Below are 12727 nucleotides of genomic sequence, written 5' to 3' on the forward strand. Positions count from 1 at the left end.
CAAAATTAGTAATGTTTAGCAACCGAACAAATTTATTGTTTGGATTATCCCCAGACAATTATTGTTTTGAAACAACAGTGCATGTATAACGCATGTTCGTTTTCATATTCCGTTTTCCGTCATGCCGTGTACATAAAATATACGGGTTTGAAGGACTTTGAGAAATCTTCTGTAATTAGTCCTGTATTTTCCGCATAGTTCAATTCATTTACAAATCCGTTGTTTGTATTGTCATGGGAAATTTTGTTGGTTTATATTTAAATAAGACAATACCTTACCTTCCCAAAATAAATGCAAAACGTGGCTACCTGAAAATTGTTACAACACGACCTTAAAATATAATTTGGCGCAAATGCCTATTAATTTAATCACAAAACATTAACAAATTATTAAAGTCTCAATTTTTGAGATATTTTTTCTTAAAATTACTGTTTTATGAATGAATGCAAACTTTCCAACTATTTTTTAAAGTTGCAAAATAAGAAATGTCAATACCTTTCATCATGTAAATGCCATTATCGACAACGAAACAATACATATTTTTGTGCAAATTCTTTGAAAGACACTAGTAGTTAAGGCACAGGGTGTTTCAGAACTTAATAGCTGATACCATTTGAAATTCAATGACATATATCAATTAAATACTATTCGGTCAAAACTGCTTAATTGTGACGCAAATAAAAAGTAAAATTGTTTAGCTTTTTTTTGACGAAAATTTTTGAGAGAAAAACGTATTTTTCTTTGAATTATGATATTATCACCGTGCAAAATTCACTGTTCAATTATAACTTTATTTTGGACTTTACTTTTAAAATTCAACATCTGTTCGTGATATTTTCTCACAGTTTATTTCTTACAAAGTTACTTATTCATTTATTGATTGACACTTTTCGGACTCTATATGTGATTTCAAAGAGACAGCGTGCCATGTCTCAAGGACTGTTAATCTCTTAAAACAACATTGTGCAATTATCAGTTTTTCATTTCTTGGACATCAAAGACTCATTGAGTTTATTTAATTATTTTATATCTGGTGGAATCATCTTGGCGGTCAGGGATAACATTGTTAAGTATATAAAAATAATTAACACAGACTGTAAATATGTGTTTTGGTTTAAATTAGACAAAATGTTACTGAACTCCACTGACGACTTATTATGCGGCGTTGTTTATATACCGCCTGAAGGTAGTAGATACGCATCACCCGATTGTTTTATAGAAATAGAACAAGAGTTAAATAATATTACAAATAAATCTAAATGTGTTTGTCTTATGGGCGACTTTAATGCCAGAGTTGGTCATTTGAATGATTTCTTTATTTCTGATGATTTTCTAGCGCATCTAAATGGATGTACAGATATTTTTTAACCTGATATTGTTGAACCGGCATTGGTCTTTGAAAGCTATAATATACCGCTTAAGAGAATTGTTCAAGATAACATTGTGAATAATTATGGATATAAGTTAATTGAATTTTGTAAAAAATGATAAAATCTACAATGTTGTTAATAGCCGATTTGGCAGTGATAAAAATATAGGCGGGACAACTTGTAAAAACAGTAGTACTGTGGACTATGTTCTAGCTACTACGAATGTATTTAGAATTTTACAGAACTTTGATGTCATTGATTTTTGCGATTTTTATTCAGATGTACACAACCCTATATCGTTTTCTTTTTCATATTGTAGTAAGGAACCAACCCACAGTTGTATAGGTGAAAATCACTCAAGTGTAAAATCATGGTGTCCAGGTAAAGCGGACGACTTTTGTAACAATATCGATAGATCAGCTGTAATATCTACTGATAACAAATTACACGATTTGTCAATGCTTGGCGAGAACATTAGCCGAAGCCATATTACCAATATTACCAAAGAATTATGTGATGTTTTTTCCGGAGCAGCTAGAATAACATTTGGCTTAAAATATAATAAAATCTTTTCGTCGGATAATACAAATACAATGAACAAGAAACCATGGTTCAATGGAGAATGTAGAGCAGCAAGGAAGAACTTTCATTTGGCTAAACGTATTCATAAAAAATGTCAGTCATCTGAAAACAAAGACAACCATAAAGAAATGAGTAAAAAATACAAGCACGTACACAATAGATAAATGCATCAAAGGTTACAAAACGGATTTAACTAGAAAACTTAAGAACTTGCGCTCTACAAACTCCAAGGAATATTGGAAAATCTTAAATACATCAAAATCATCGAAAGAGTGTGCTCTTGATATTAATATGTTTGATTACTTAAGAGGTATTAATGATTGTGAAAATGACGATGAACCCAATATAGAATATAGTGATTTTTTATCGAATGCTGAAATCGAAATGTCTGATACTATTCTTAACAGTACCATAGGAGATGAAGAAATATTAGAAGCTGTAAAGAAACTCAAAAATAATAAAGCCGCTGTGTATGGTGAGGTGCTTAATGAACACATTTCGGCAACAGTTTCTTTATTTCTACCTTTATGTAACAATTTGTTTAATATTATTTTTGACAATGGTTTTATTCCAGATGAATGGCTTGTAAGTATTGTGAAACCCATATATAAAAACAAAGGCGACCCAACACATCCTGAGAACTATAGACCGATAACATTATTAAGTTGCCTAGGAAAACTTTTTACTTGTATATTAAGCAATAGATTAGAGATATATGCATCAGAGATTGACGTTATCAGCGAAAGCCAGGCAGGTTTTAGAAAAAACTATTCAACTCTAGACCATATAATAACACTACAGTTTTTATCCCATACTCTTACGTCCATGAAGAAAAAAACTTTTTTGTGCTTTTGTTGATTTTGATTTTAAACAGGCATTCGACACTGTCTGGAGAAATGGTCTTTGGAGCAAGTTAATAAAAAATGGAATAAATGGGAAATGTTTTAATTATATCAAAAACATGTACATGGAAGTTAAGTCAAAAATCAGTATGAATGGCTTATCTTTCGAATTTTTCAGCTGTAATGTTGGAGTACGCCAAGGTGAAAATTTGTCGCCATTTTTATTTTCGTTATATATTAATGACTTAGAAAAGTTCTTGATTGATAAAAATATAATTGGGTTACAGAGTGTTACCAAACCTTTAGAGGATGACCTGTTTATGTATTTTAAACTATGTATTCTTTTATATGCTGACGTCACTGTAATTCTTGCTGAAACGCCTGATGATTTACAAAATGCTCTGAACGAGTTTCATTTATACTGTGAGCAATGGAATTTTAACGGTTAATATAAATAACTTAAAGATAAAAATATTGGTATTTTCTAAAGGTCCAATGATAAAAAGGGAATTTTACTTTAGAAATGAAATAACTGAAAATGTGAAAGAGTTTAAATACCTTGGAATTGTTTTTTCACGTTCAGGGTCTTTCAGAAAAGCAAAAACACATCTATGTGAACAGGCACAGAAGGCTATGTATGGGGTCATCAGGAAAATAAGGCAATTTAATTTACCTGTCGATTGTAGTTAGACCTTTTCGATAAAGTATTAATGCCGGTATTATTATACGGATGTGAAGTATGGGGCTTTGAAAGTATAGAAATTATAGAACGTATTCATTTGAAATTTTTGAAACATATACTGAATTTAAAAGCTGTATCCCATCATACAAGGTTTATGGAGAAACCGTAAGGTTTCCGTTATCTGTTAATATATGTACTAGAATGGTTTCATACTGGGAAAAATTGTTCACCGGGCCAGAAAATAAAATTGTTCATATACTTTACAAATACTTATTGAATCAATGTAATAATGACTTTTCTAAAAACCCATGGATTGATTGTATACATTCTATTTTTAATAAGTGTGGTTTTTCAAACATTTGGAATGAACAATGTACTGTAAATGTTGATTGGATTACAAATGCTGTCAAGCAAAGGCTTAAAGACCAGTTTGTGCAGAAATGGTCGGCTGATATTGCAAATTCTTCAAAAGGTCATATATATAGAACTTTCAAATTTTGGATATGAAAAATATTTGAGTATTCTACCATCAAAACTTCGAAAAATACTTGTTAAATTCCGTACGTCGAATCACCGACTTCCTGTAGAAACTGGTAGATGGTTAGGCATTCCTCTAAATGAAAGATGTTGCACATTATGTAATAAAAATCAAATAGCTGATGAAATGCACTTTATATTAGAATGTAATGCTCTTTCATGTATTAGACAAAAATACTTGGAACCTAGATTTTGTGAAAGACCAAACACTTTTAAATTTTGTGAATTATTGTCTATTTTAAAACTTAAAAAACTCAAAAACTCTGTTTATTTATAGATGAAATTTTTTAATCAGTCTCTCCTCCTTGAACATTTGTACTTTTTTCTGATATTTTTTTCTCTCTAATTTGTACTGTACATGTACCCCTGACTCTATACCTACATTTGTAAAAATATATATATATATATATATTTATATATATATATATTTATATATATATATATATATATATATATATATATATATATATATATATATATATATATATATATATATATATATATATATGTGTGTGTGTGTGTGTGTGTGTGTGTGTGTGTGTGTGTGTGTGTGTGTGCCTCATGTACCGTCATGTTGACGGTTTGAGTGAAATAAATTGAATTAAATTGAACCTTTGACTCAGCTTACTTATGTCATCACCTGTCAATTTATACTCATTGTTCAGTTTCTTATATATAGTTCAAGTTCAAGTTCTTTATTCCAAGAGACAAATGTCTCATAGGTTATACATATGAACATATACATATTAAATAAACAGTAAGAAAAACAAAGTGTACATAATCAATTTGGATAATTCACATGGAGAGTTCGTTGCTGGTTTGCATAACATAAATATTTACCTAAAGTACACAGTTCTTTAGTATTAGAGGTAGATAATAACTGTAAAACTTTATAGACACTTGGTTTTCGGGAGTAGTATTTTTTAATATACTTATCTCTTAAACTACGAAGTGATGGACAAATAAGTAAAAAATGGAACTCATTTTCAATTACATTTAAGTTGCAAGATTCACATTTTCGACAATCACGTGTTAAATTATCATACCTCCCTGTTTCAATCTTTAAGTCATGTGAGGACAACCGTAAGCGTGTAATTAATTTACGATATTTTACATGAATTGGTTTCTTTAGGTAAACTTGTAAACAAAAATGATCAACAACATGTTTATATAATATACATTTTGATGCATTGCTTATATCGTTAACAACTTTTTGTTTAAAGACATCACACATTCTATTAAATATAATATCTATCTATAGTTATGTACAATTGTCAATCCGCAGTCTGGAATGCGGCGGACAGCCTCGGCCACGTCCGACTCACCCAGAGTCTTGAGTCCGGAGACCACTACTGGCCATATCCGACTTGTATAACATGTCTGTCTGTTAAATTGTTATAATGTTGCCATCGTTGAGTCTCGTCCAATAAATGTGGAATCCTGCATCAATTGTCTGTTTATTTCTCTGGAACTGTATTCTGGTGGACCTTCGGGAATACGGCAAACTTACCCTTCGTTTATACCTTACGGCATACAACGCGCCACAACCTTATACCATTTACGCCAACATTCCCTCACCCGGTTCGTACTGCACACGACCGATGCAGATCCAGACGAATTCTCTAGCACCGTAAAATCTACGCGGTCACAATTCTCATGCGCTGGACAGGGGACGCTATCTTTTTTTTTTTGTCCGATCATTTCTTTTCCGGACATTCAACAATAAAGATATAACTTTTACGGAAGTCTCCTGTCCTATTTTACAGCTCACCAAGCTCGGTCATAATGTCACAAAATTGCATATGTTTCTTTGGTTGAATGGAATTTTAATCAAGATTCATCGGACAAGAGAGCAGGCATACCTTGGTGAAAAACAAATAACAAGCGACAGATTCTTTAAATAGTGAGAAGATTTGAGAATGTTTGATCCAAACATTGGCTGTTATGAGAAATTTTACTCATGACTTGATGTTGCCATTGATAAAAAAAAAAAGGACGACATTTGGAGCACTCTCTTTAAAGTATTTAAAAACAATGCTCAATTTGTCTAAATCTTATGAATGTGAAATTTGTTGAGTGAAAATTTTCATCATATTCATTTATAAGAAAGCATTTGATTTTTTTGTGAATAAATTTAATCAAAAGATATTAAAAGATAAAAGGTATTAGATATTCTGGGACACCCTGTTTATTTTTTTATTCCCCATTAGTCCTATTATTGGCAGTGTTCCCGCCTAATACGCCTATAACGTCATCACGCTCCATGATAGACAAAATAGAGATCTATTGGGCGTTTTTTCTTTTTTAAGTTAGACCCCCCCCCCCCCCCCAACACACAATATACGGTAATCTCTGGTAATCTAGCATGGTATTTTTTCCTCATCAAAATGTTAAATCCATCTCAAGCCAGTTAAGACGCATAGGGCTAGTGCTTATCCCCAGTTTCTGTGGTGCTTAAGGTGGCAGAAACAGCTTTTTTTCCTTCTTCTTTTTTATATACACATTTCACTGTAGCCAGGGGATGAGTGTCTTTTGAACTCTGTAACTAGAATTTCCTCTGTTCCCATTCAGTACAAATACCTTCAAGCCAATCACCAATTTCTGAGGAAAATTACCAGTCAGAATGTGTAAAATTATAAAATTTTGTACATAGCGGCTTTTATAAAATGTTGATCTTTTCATATTTTCCCCATTTTTCATGATTTTCAAGCTTTTTAGACCACCCTAGTTAATTCACTGCAAAGGGTTGACCTTCCGTACCGTGTGCATGATGTAACATCACATGTCAGAAACTTACTGGTGTATAGTTTACTATGTCCCATCCACCTACTTTTCGTGTTATTTTACCTCCCTTCTGTAACTTGCAATTAAATATTATTATAGGATCTCTCATGATTTCCGATGGTGTATATACCATCGCAAATCATGAGATTCTTTTTATCACATGTTCTACCAAGTACTTTGTTAATCCCAACTTTTTCTGTAAAAATTGTAATTATGTTATAATGAACGCACAACACATTACCTACAAGACGTCAACAACTTTACGCATGTAGGCATTAAATAAAAAAAAAATAAAAAAATAAAAAGATATGAGGCTTGTGACTTCACAGTAATAGATATGAGACCCGTTAACTCATTGACACTCTATATACCGGTAGTACCATGCAGATAGGAAGCCTCATCGTCGGTGACCCACGTGTGATTCACATCGATTCTCTCCATCATCGTCGGTGACCCACGTGTGATTCACATCGATTCTCTCCATCATCACAAACTTGTGGACTCAAAACCGTGGTTTGCGACGATGAGGAAGCTCAGCAACACTCTACCATAAAACACGGTTATAGCGAACACGCTTAAAATGGATTAATGATTTATTACAGCGAAGGGGTTTTCATTCCCCATCATTTCTCTTATATAGTACCATATTCACCATGTTAATTATGATTTATTCATTTTAGAATAGAAGGCATTTTTCTTTTATAGAAGAATACTGGTTTTCCTTTCTATTATTCCATGTTCTTATAAATTTAAAGATCTGAGAAAATACATTCTGGAGAAGCTGTTGAAAGATTATTCAATGTAAGTATATATGTATGAGCTATGAAATACATGTATTAGCTATTGGTAAATTGCCTTAAGTTACTTCTGGTTTTTATGCCATTAAATGTCAAGGGCTCATGAAAAAGGTTGTCAGTCAGGCTTGACATTTCTATTAATATTCGTTCTACAAATTGAGTACAATTTATCTAGATCTAAAAAGTTACACCTTTTCTTTATAATCATTTGCTCAATTGTTTTATTAATTATACATACATGTATTGTTTTAATTCATTATTAGGGCCCTCTCTGCGGGCGCCCTATAGTGATCAGTCTGTCTGTCCATCCGTCTGTCCGTTAGTCTGTCTGTCTAAGATATCTTGTCGGGAGCATATCTTCTCTCCCCTTCGCTCAATCTGGCTCATACTTCACCTACAGCTAGAGTGCCTTTGGTCAAAGGATGTGCAGTGACTGTGAATAAAGTTTGTAGGTCATGGATCAAGGTCATATCGAGCTAAACAAAAAACAATTTTCTTCAGAACGTATACTGTAATCAAAGTACTGAAAGTACTGAAAAACGGGGTCTTGAAAGTTTGAATTTGTAATTGTCCTTGATTTTCTCGAATATGCTTCCAAAAATTATGAGTTTGAATTATTTGTTTCAATCTAGTATGTAAAATTGGCTTTTTTGCAATTGTCTGATACTTTGTCTAAATTTTACTCAATCCCAGCCTTCATAATTGTAGAAAATTGACACAACGGTATGTAAAATAAGACCCCAAGGAAATTTTTTAAAACTACCACTAACCGGGGAAATCAAAACAACCATATCAAGGTAGATAATTTAAATCATTAGATTTATTCAATTTTGTGACCCAAGAGAAAATTCACAAGTCGGACGGTATCCGTTATACAAGGTTTATGAAAACCCCGAAAACTCTCAAACTGCTGAATTAATAAACAAAGTTAATATTTGTATACCGGTAACAAACACAGGCACCAGACGTTAGAAATATTTCTTTTTACAATAAGATTCCAAGTACTCTAACAATAAAAAGGTTTGTCACGGTCGTCATTTTGATTTTTTTAGACCGACTAATCTGACACAATTTTCTTGCAGCGATTCATGCAAAATTTATAGGTAAAAATAAATCCGTTCGCCAATTACTACTTTTTTGTGCAAACTCGTGCATCACCTACACGAATTACGATCATTAAAAATCATACTCCGAAAATCAGAGACATAAATAACAGAGATTGGCAACTCCGCAATAAGCGTGTAAATGTTACGGGACCAACCTTACTTTGAGAACTACAAGTGCAACAGCAATCATGTATAAGTCATTAGATTTGAACCTGATAGTGAACATGAACCTGTAAAAGTGTTTAAGCATGTTTTATCTATAAAACATCTACAAAAAGTTTAACTCTTTATTTAGCTTTTAAATTACTTTTTTTTTTAATTTATTGACTTTTCACAAAGTAATGGTAATGGTAATCCATTACTTTACTCATGTGATGGTAATATAATGCATTACTTCAAGAAAATTAAGTAACGGTAATAGTAATTTAATATGCCCTAATTCATGAAGAAATGATAATGTAATGCATTACTTTGCAATGTAATTCACCCCAAGCCGGACAACATGAACATTAACATTTAACTTGGTTCTTTAATCGATAAGATTGTATATATTATTTGATCTATTGGTCACCCAAACTGTATAATCTATATAGATTTAGCTTACAATGCATTGTTCAAAATTTTAATTCAGTTTAATTAATTAAAGAGTCAATGAACGAGAAGGCAAAGACGAACAGCAGGCATACCGCAAGTAGACTGGAAGCCAATGAAACACCTATTTAATATGTAAGACATCTGTGTATAATCCGTCCTAATTTTAACTTCGGCTTGCGCATGAAGTTCGGTAGTATTCAGGTGAAAGATTGTCAAAATGAAATTAACAACTTTTCAAAAATGGTACATAGCGTTTGGAAACATTACATTCGATTCAACCTTCAACCTCTTCTATTGATTAATGAGCTCGAACACCAACTGAAACGTCAACGGCGTTGTGCATTCAGTTACGTAACTCATTCCACATTTGAACCCGAGCAAGAATATTTTGATTTATAAAACTATTTGTTTATTTTCGAAATAGAATTTAGTTTATACACAGAGGACTTAAAAAGATTTAATGCGTGTTTTTATAATATATATTTACTGATATGCATGAAAACTTTATGCACTATTTTCTTACGCGTAGACTCAATTCATGTGTTCTACGCGTGCCTTCCGGTTTGAGACTTCGACTGACAGTAAATCAATAGAAGGGGTCACGTGACCCCGTCTCAAAACGAGAAAATATGGCAAACCCCAATGGTTTTCCATATGTATTCATTTTTTTTCTAATGCCTCAAAGTAATTACTTCAGTCAACTTTTTACCACTGAATATTAGCCATTCTGTAATTTCGGACGGTTGATTCTGTTTGTTTATACAATCGTTAAGGTTGAATAACACATCATCACAAAATGGCTGACCGCTGATCGAAAGGACTTTTCGTTTTATTTAAAGGGGCATGGTCACGATTTTGGTCAAATTTTATTTTTCTGTTTTTATTATTTGCAATGCTTTAAGAATACATTTCTAATGATCAAATGAAATTTGGGTGCCAGTCGTTGAGTTTTAAGCAAGATACAGGGCTCACAATTCTTCGTCATGTAAACAAGGCTCGTGCCCTGTTTTTGTTTACATGTGTTCAATATACCAGTAAAAAATCGTTTTAAAGCTGGTTTGTCTATCTTATTATTCATTCTAAGCATAAATAAACAGTTCCTAACGATTAACACATTTATTTTAGGTCTTAAACTGGAATTTTCACCTCAACATTCGAAATGTAAACAAACGCTTTGTTTACATTGAGAAGAATTGTAAGCTCTGTAACTCGCTTATAGCTCATCAAATGACACTCACATTTTGGTTGCCTATTAAAAATGCCTTACTGAAGCATTGTAAACATTAAAATCGAAAAAATAATTTTTGACCAAAATCGCGACCATGCCCCTTTAAAGGATTTTATCGACTGCAACATATAACTTACTCCATAGCCGAGTGAATAAAGTGTCGGACTTGTGTACATCCCGAGTTCGAATCCCGCAGGGGCTTTTGTTGGTACTTACTGAAAAAATTATTTTAGATATAATTTATTTTTCATCCCCAAACTGCAAACTTTTCGCTTATTTGACATATGTACACTTTATTTATCATTATATCTTTTATCACAAATAATGTCCTGTTAATCTAAGTGACTTTTTCCAGGTGTGTTATTCCATAGTTCTGCAAATTAAATAATAATGGATGGATCAATTGCTTATTAGTACATGTACCTAACTTTAACACCTTCCAAAACTGGCTAAAATTCTCCTCTTTTCACTTCATTTTAGTGCCTCGAGGAGAAAATGTGATCAAGCGTGGTGATCATCCACGCTGACAATACACGATTGGCTGATTTCTTGATTTGATTGGCTGATGTAAAATAAAACTTTACCCCTGTGCGTTTTTATAGAAAATCCTAACAAATGAACTTACTGTTGTATAATAAACAAGGGCACCGCTAAGCGGAGCATCCCCTCGCGACATGAGTTATTGTGTGTAGGGATGCATTATTTAGCAATATATAGTTATGTTAATGAGAAGACCACATACTACTAACCCTCCATTACTGCAAAAACTACATTTTATTTACCTGTACTAGATCTAAATCAAACAAGTGAGATGCTGTCAATGTGACAGCAAACCGGGTTTTCTTTTATGTAAACTGTATCCATAATCCATGTCAACCCGTATCCAGTGAAATGGAGTACCCTATATGCAACATTTTGCCAAAAAATGACTAAGTTCAAAAGCTGGTATTTTTTCGATAAATTATCGGAAATCAAAATCCTAGCAATATGCACACCTCTGATATATGTACAATTGATCTGCAAAAGAACAACTTCCTATCTTGAGAACTGTAGGAGGAGTTATCCGTACAATAAGGATACCCTATATGCAATATTTTGCCAAAAAATGACTTTAGTAAGTTCAAAAGCTGGTATTGTTCCGATAAATTATCGGAAATCAAAATCCTAGCAATATGCACACCTCTGATATATGTACAAGTGATCTGCAAATGAACAACTTCCTATCTTGAAAACTGTAGGAGGAGTTATCCGTACAATGAGGGTATCCTATAAGTAATATTTTGCCAAAAAATGACTAAGTTCAAAAGCTGTATTTTTTAAAAATAAATTATCGGAAAACAAAATCCTAGCAATATGCACACCTCTGATATATGTACAATTGATCTGCAAAAGAACAACTTCCTATCTTGAAAACTGTAGGTACTATTGGAAGGTTTTTTATTAATTTACTAGAAAATTGAAATGGAGTGCACACACACACACATACATACATACACACATACACACATACGAACACACACACGCACGGTAGCGATGCTATATCCCCTTCGCAACAAGTTGCGCAAGGGGATAATAAACACTATTAACATGCTATATGCTCACGCTGATCAAAATCACTGGTGGCACTAAATTTCTCTGACGCTTAGTCTAGGAATCACAGTCGCTATATTAAAGTCTGATGACTCAAACTTGTTTACCATCAACAAATGACAAATGATGGTTTTTAGCTCACCTGAGCTGAAAGCTCAAGTGAGTTCTTGTCCGGCGTTCGTCTGTCTGTCCGTAAACTTTTTACATTTTCGACTTGTTCTCCAGAACCACTGGGCCCATTTCAACTAAACTTAAAGTATCCTTCGGTAAAGGGGATTAAAGATGGTACAAATAAAAGGCCATGCTTCTTTAAAGGGGAAATAATTAAAAATCATTGAAAACTTGTTGGTATTTTTCAAAAATCTTCTCAAAAACCATTTGACCAGAAAAGCTGAAACTCGTATGGAAGCATACTCAGGAAGCGTAGATTCAAGTTTGTTCAAATCATGATCCCCCGGGGATAGGTGGGGCCACAATTGGGGTCAAATTTTTACGTACATGTAGGAATATATAGAGAACTAGTAAATCTTTAAAAAATCTTTACTGAAACTTATCAGCCAGAAAAGCTGAAAATTGCGTGGAAGCAACCTCAGGTAGTGAGGAGTATAAGTTGTG

At 32.9% G+C, this 12727-nt stretch overlaps 1 long non-coding RNA gene across 1 annotated transcript; it reads left to right on the forward strand.

Moving 5' to 3' along the window:
* Nucleotides 1-718: 718 nt before the first annotated feature.
* Nucleotides 719-10629, forward strand: LOC128178942 (uncharacterized). The gene is made up of 2 exons (XR_008243022.1): nt 719-1751; nt 5299-10629. It is a non-coding gene; the product is annotated as an uncharacterized LOC128178942 (long non-coding RNA).
* Nucleotides 10630-12727: the final 2098 nt, after the last annotated feature.

This window comes from Crassostrea angulata, chromosome 3 (assembly GCF_025612915.1).
Source record: "Crassostrea angulata isolate pt1a10 chromosome 3, ASM2561291v2, whole genome shotgun sequence".
Classification (NCBI taxonomy): Eukaryota; Metazoa; Mollusca; class Bivalvia; order Ostreida; family Ostreidae; genus Magallana; species Magallana angulata.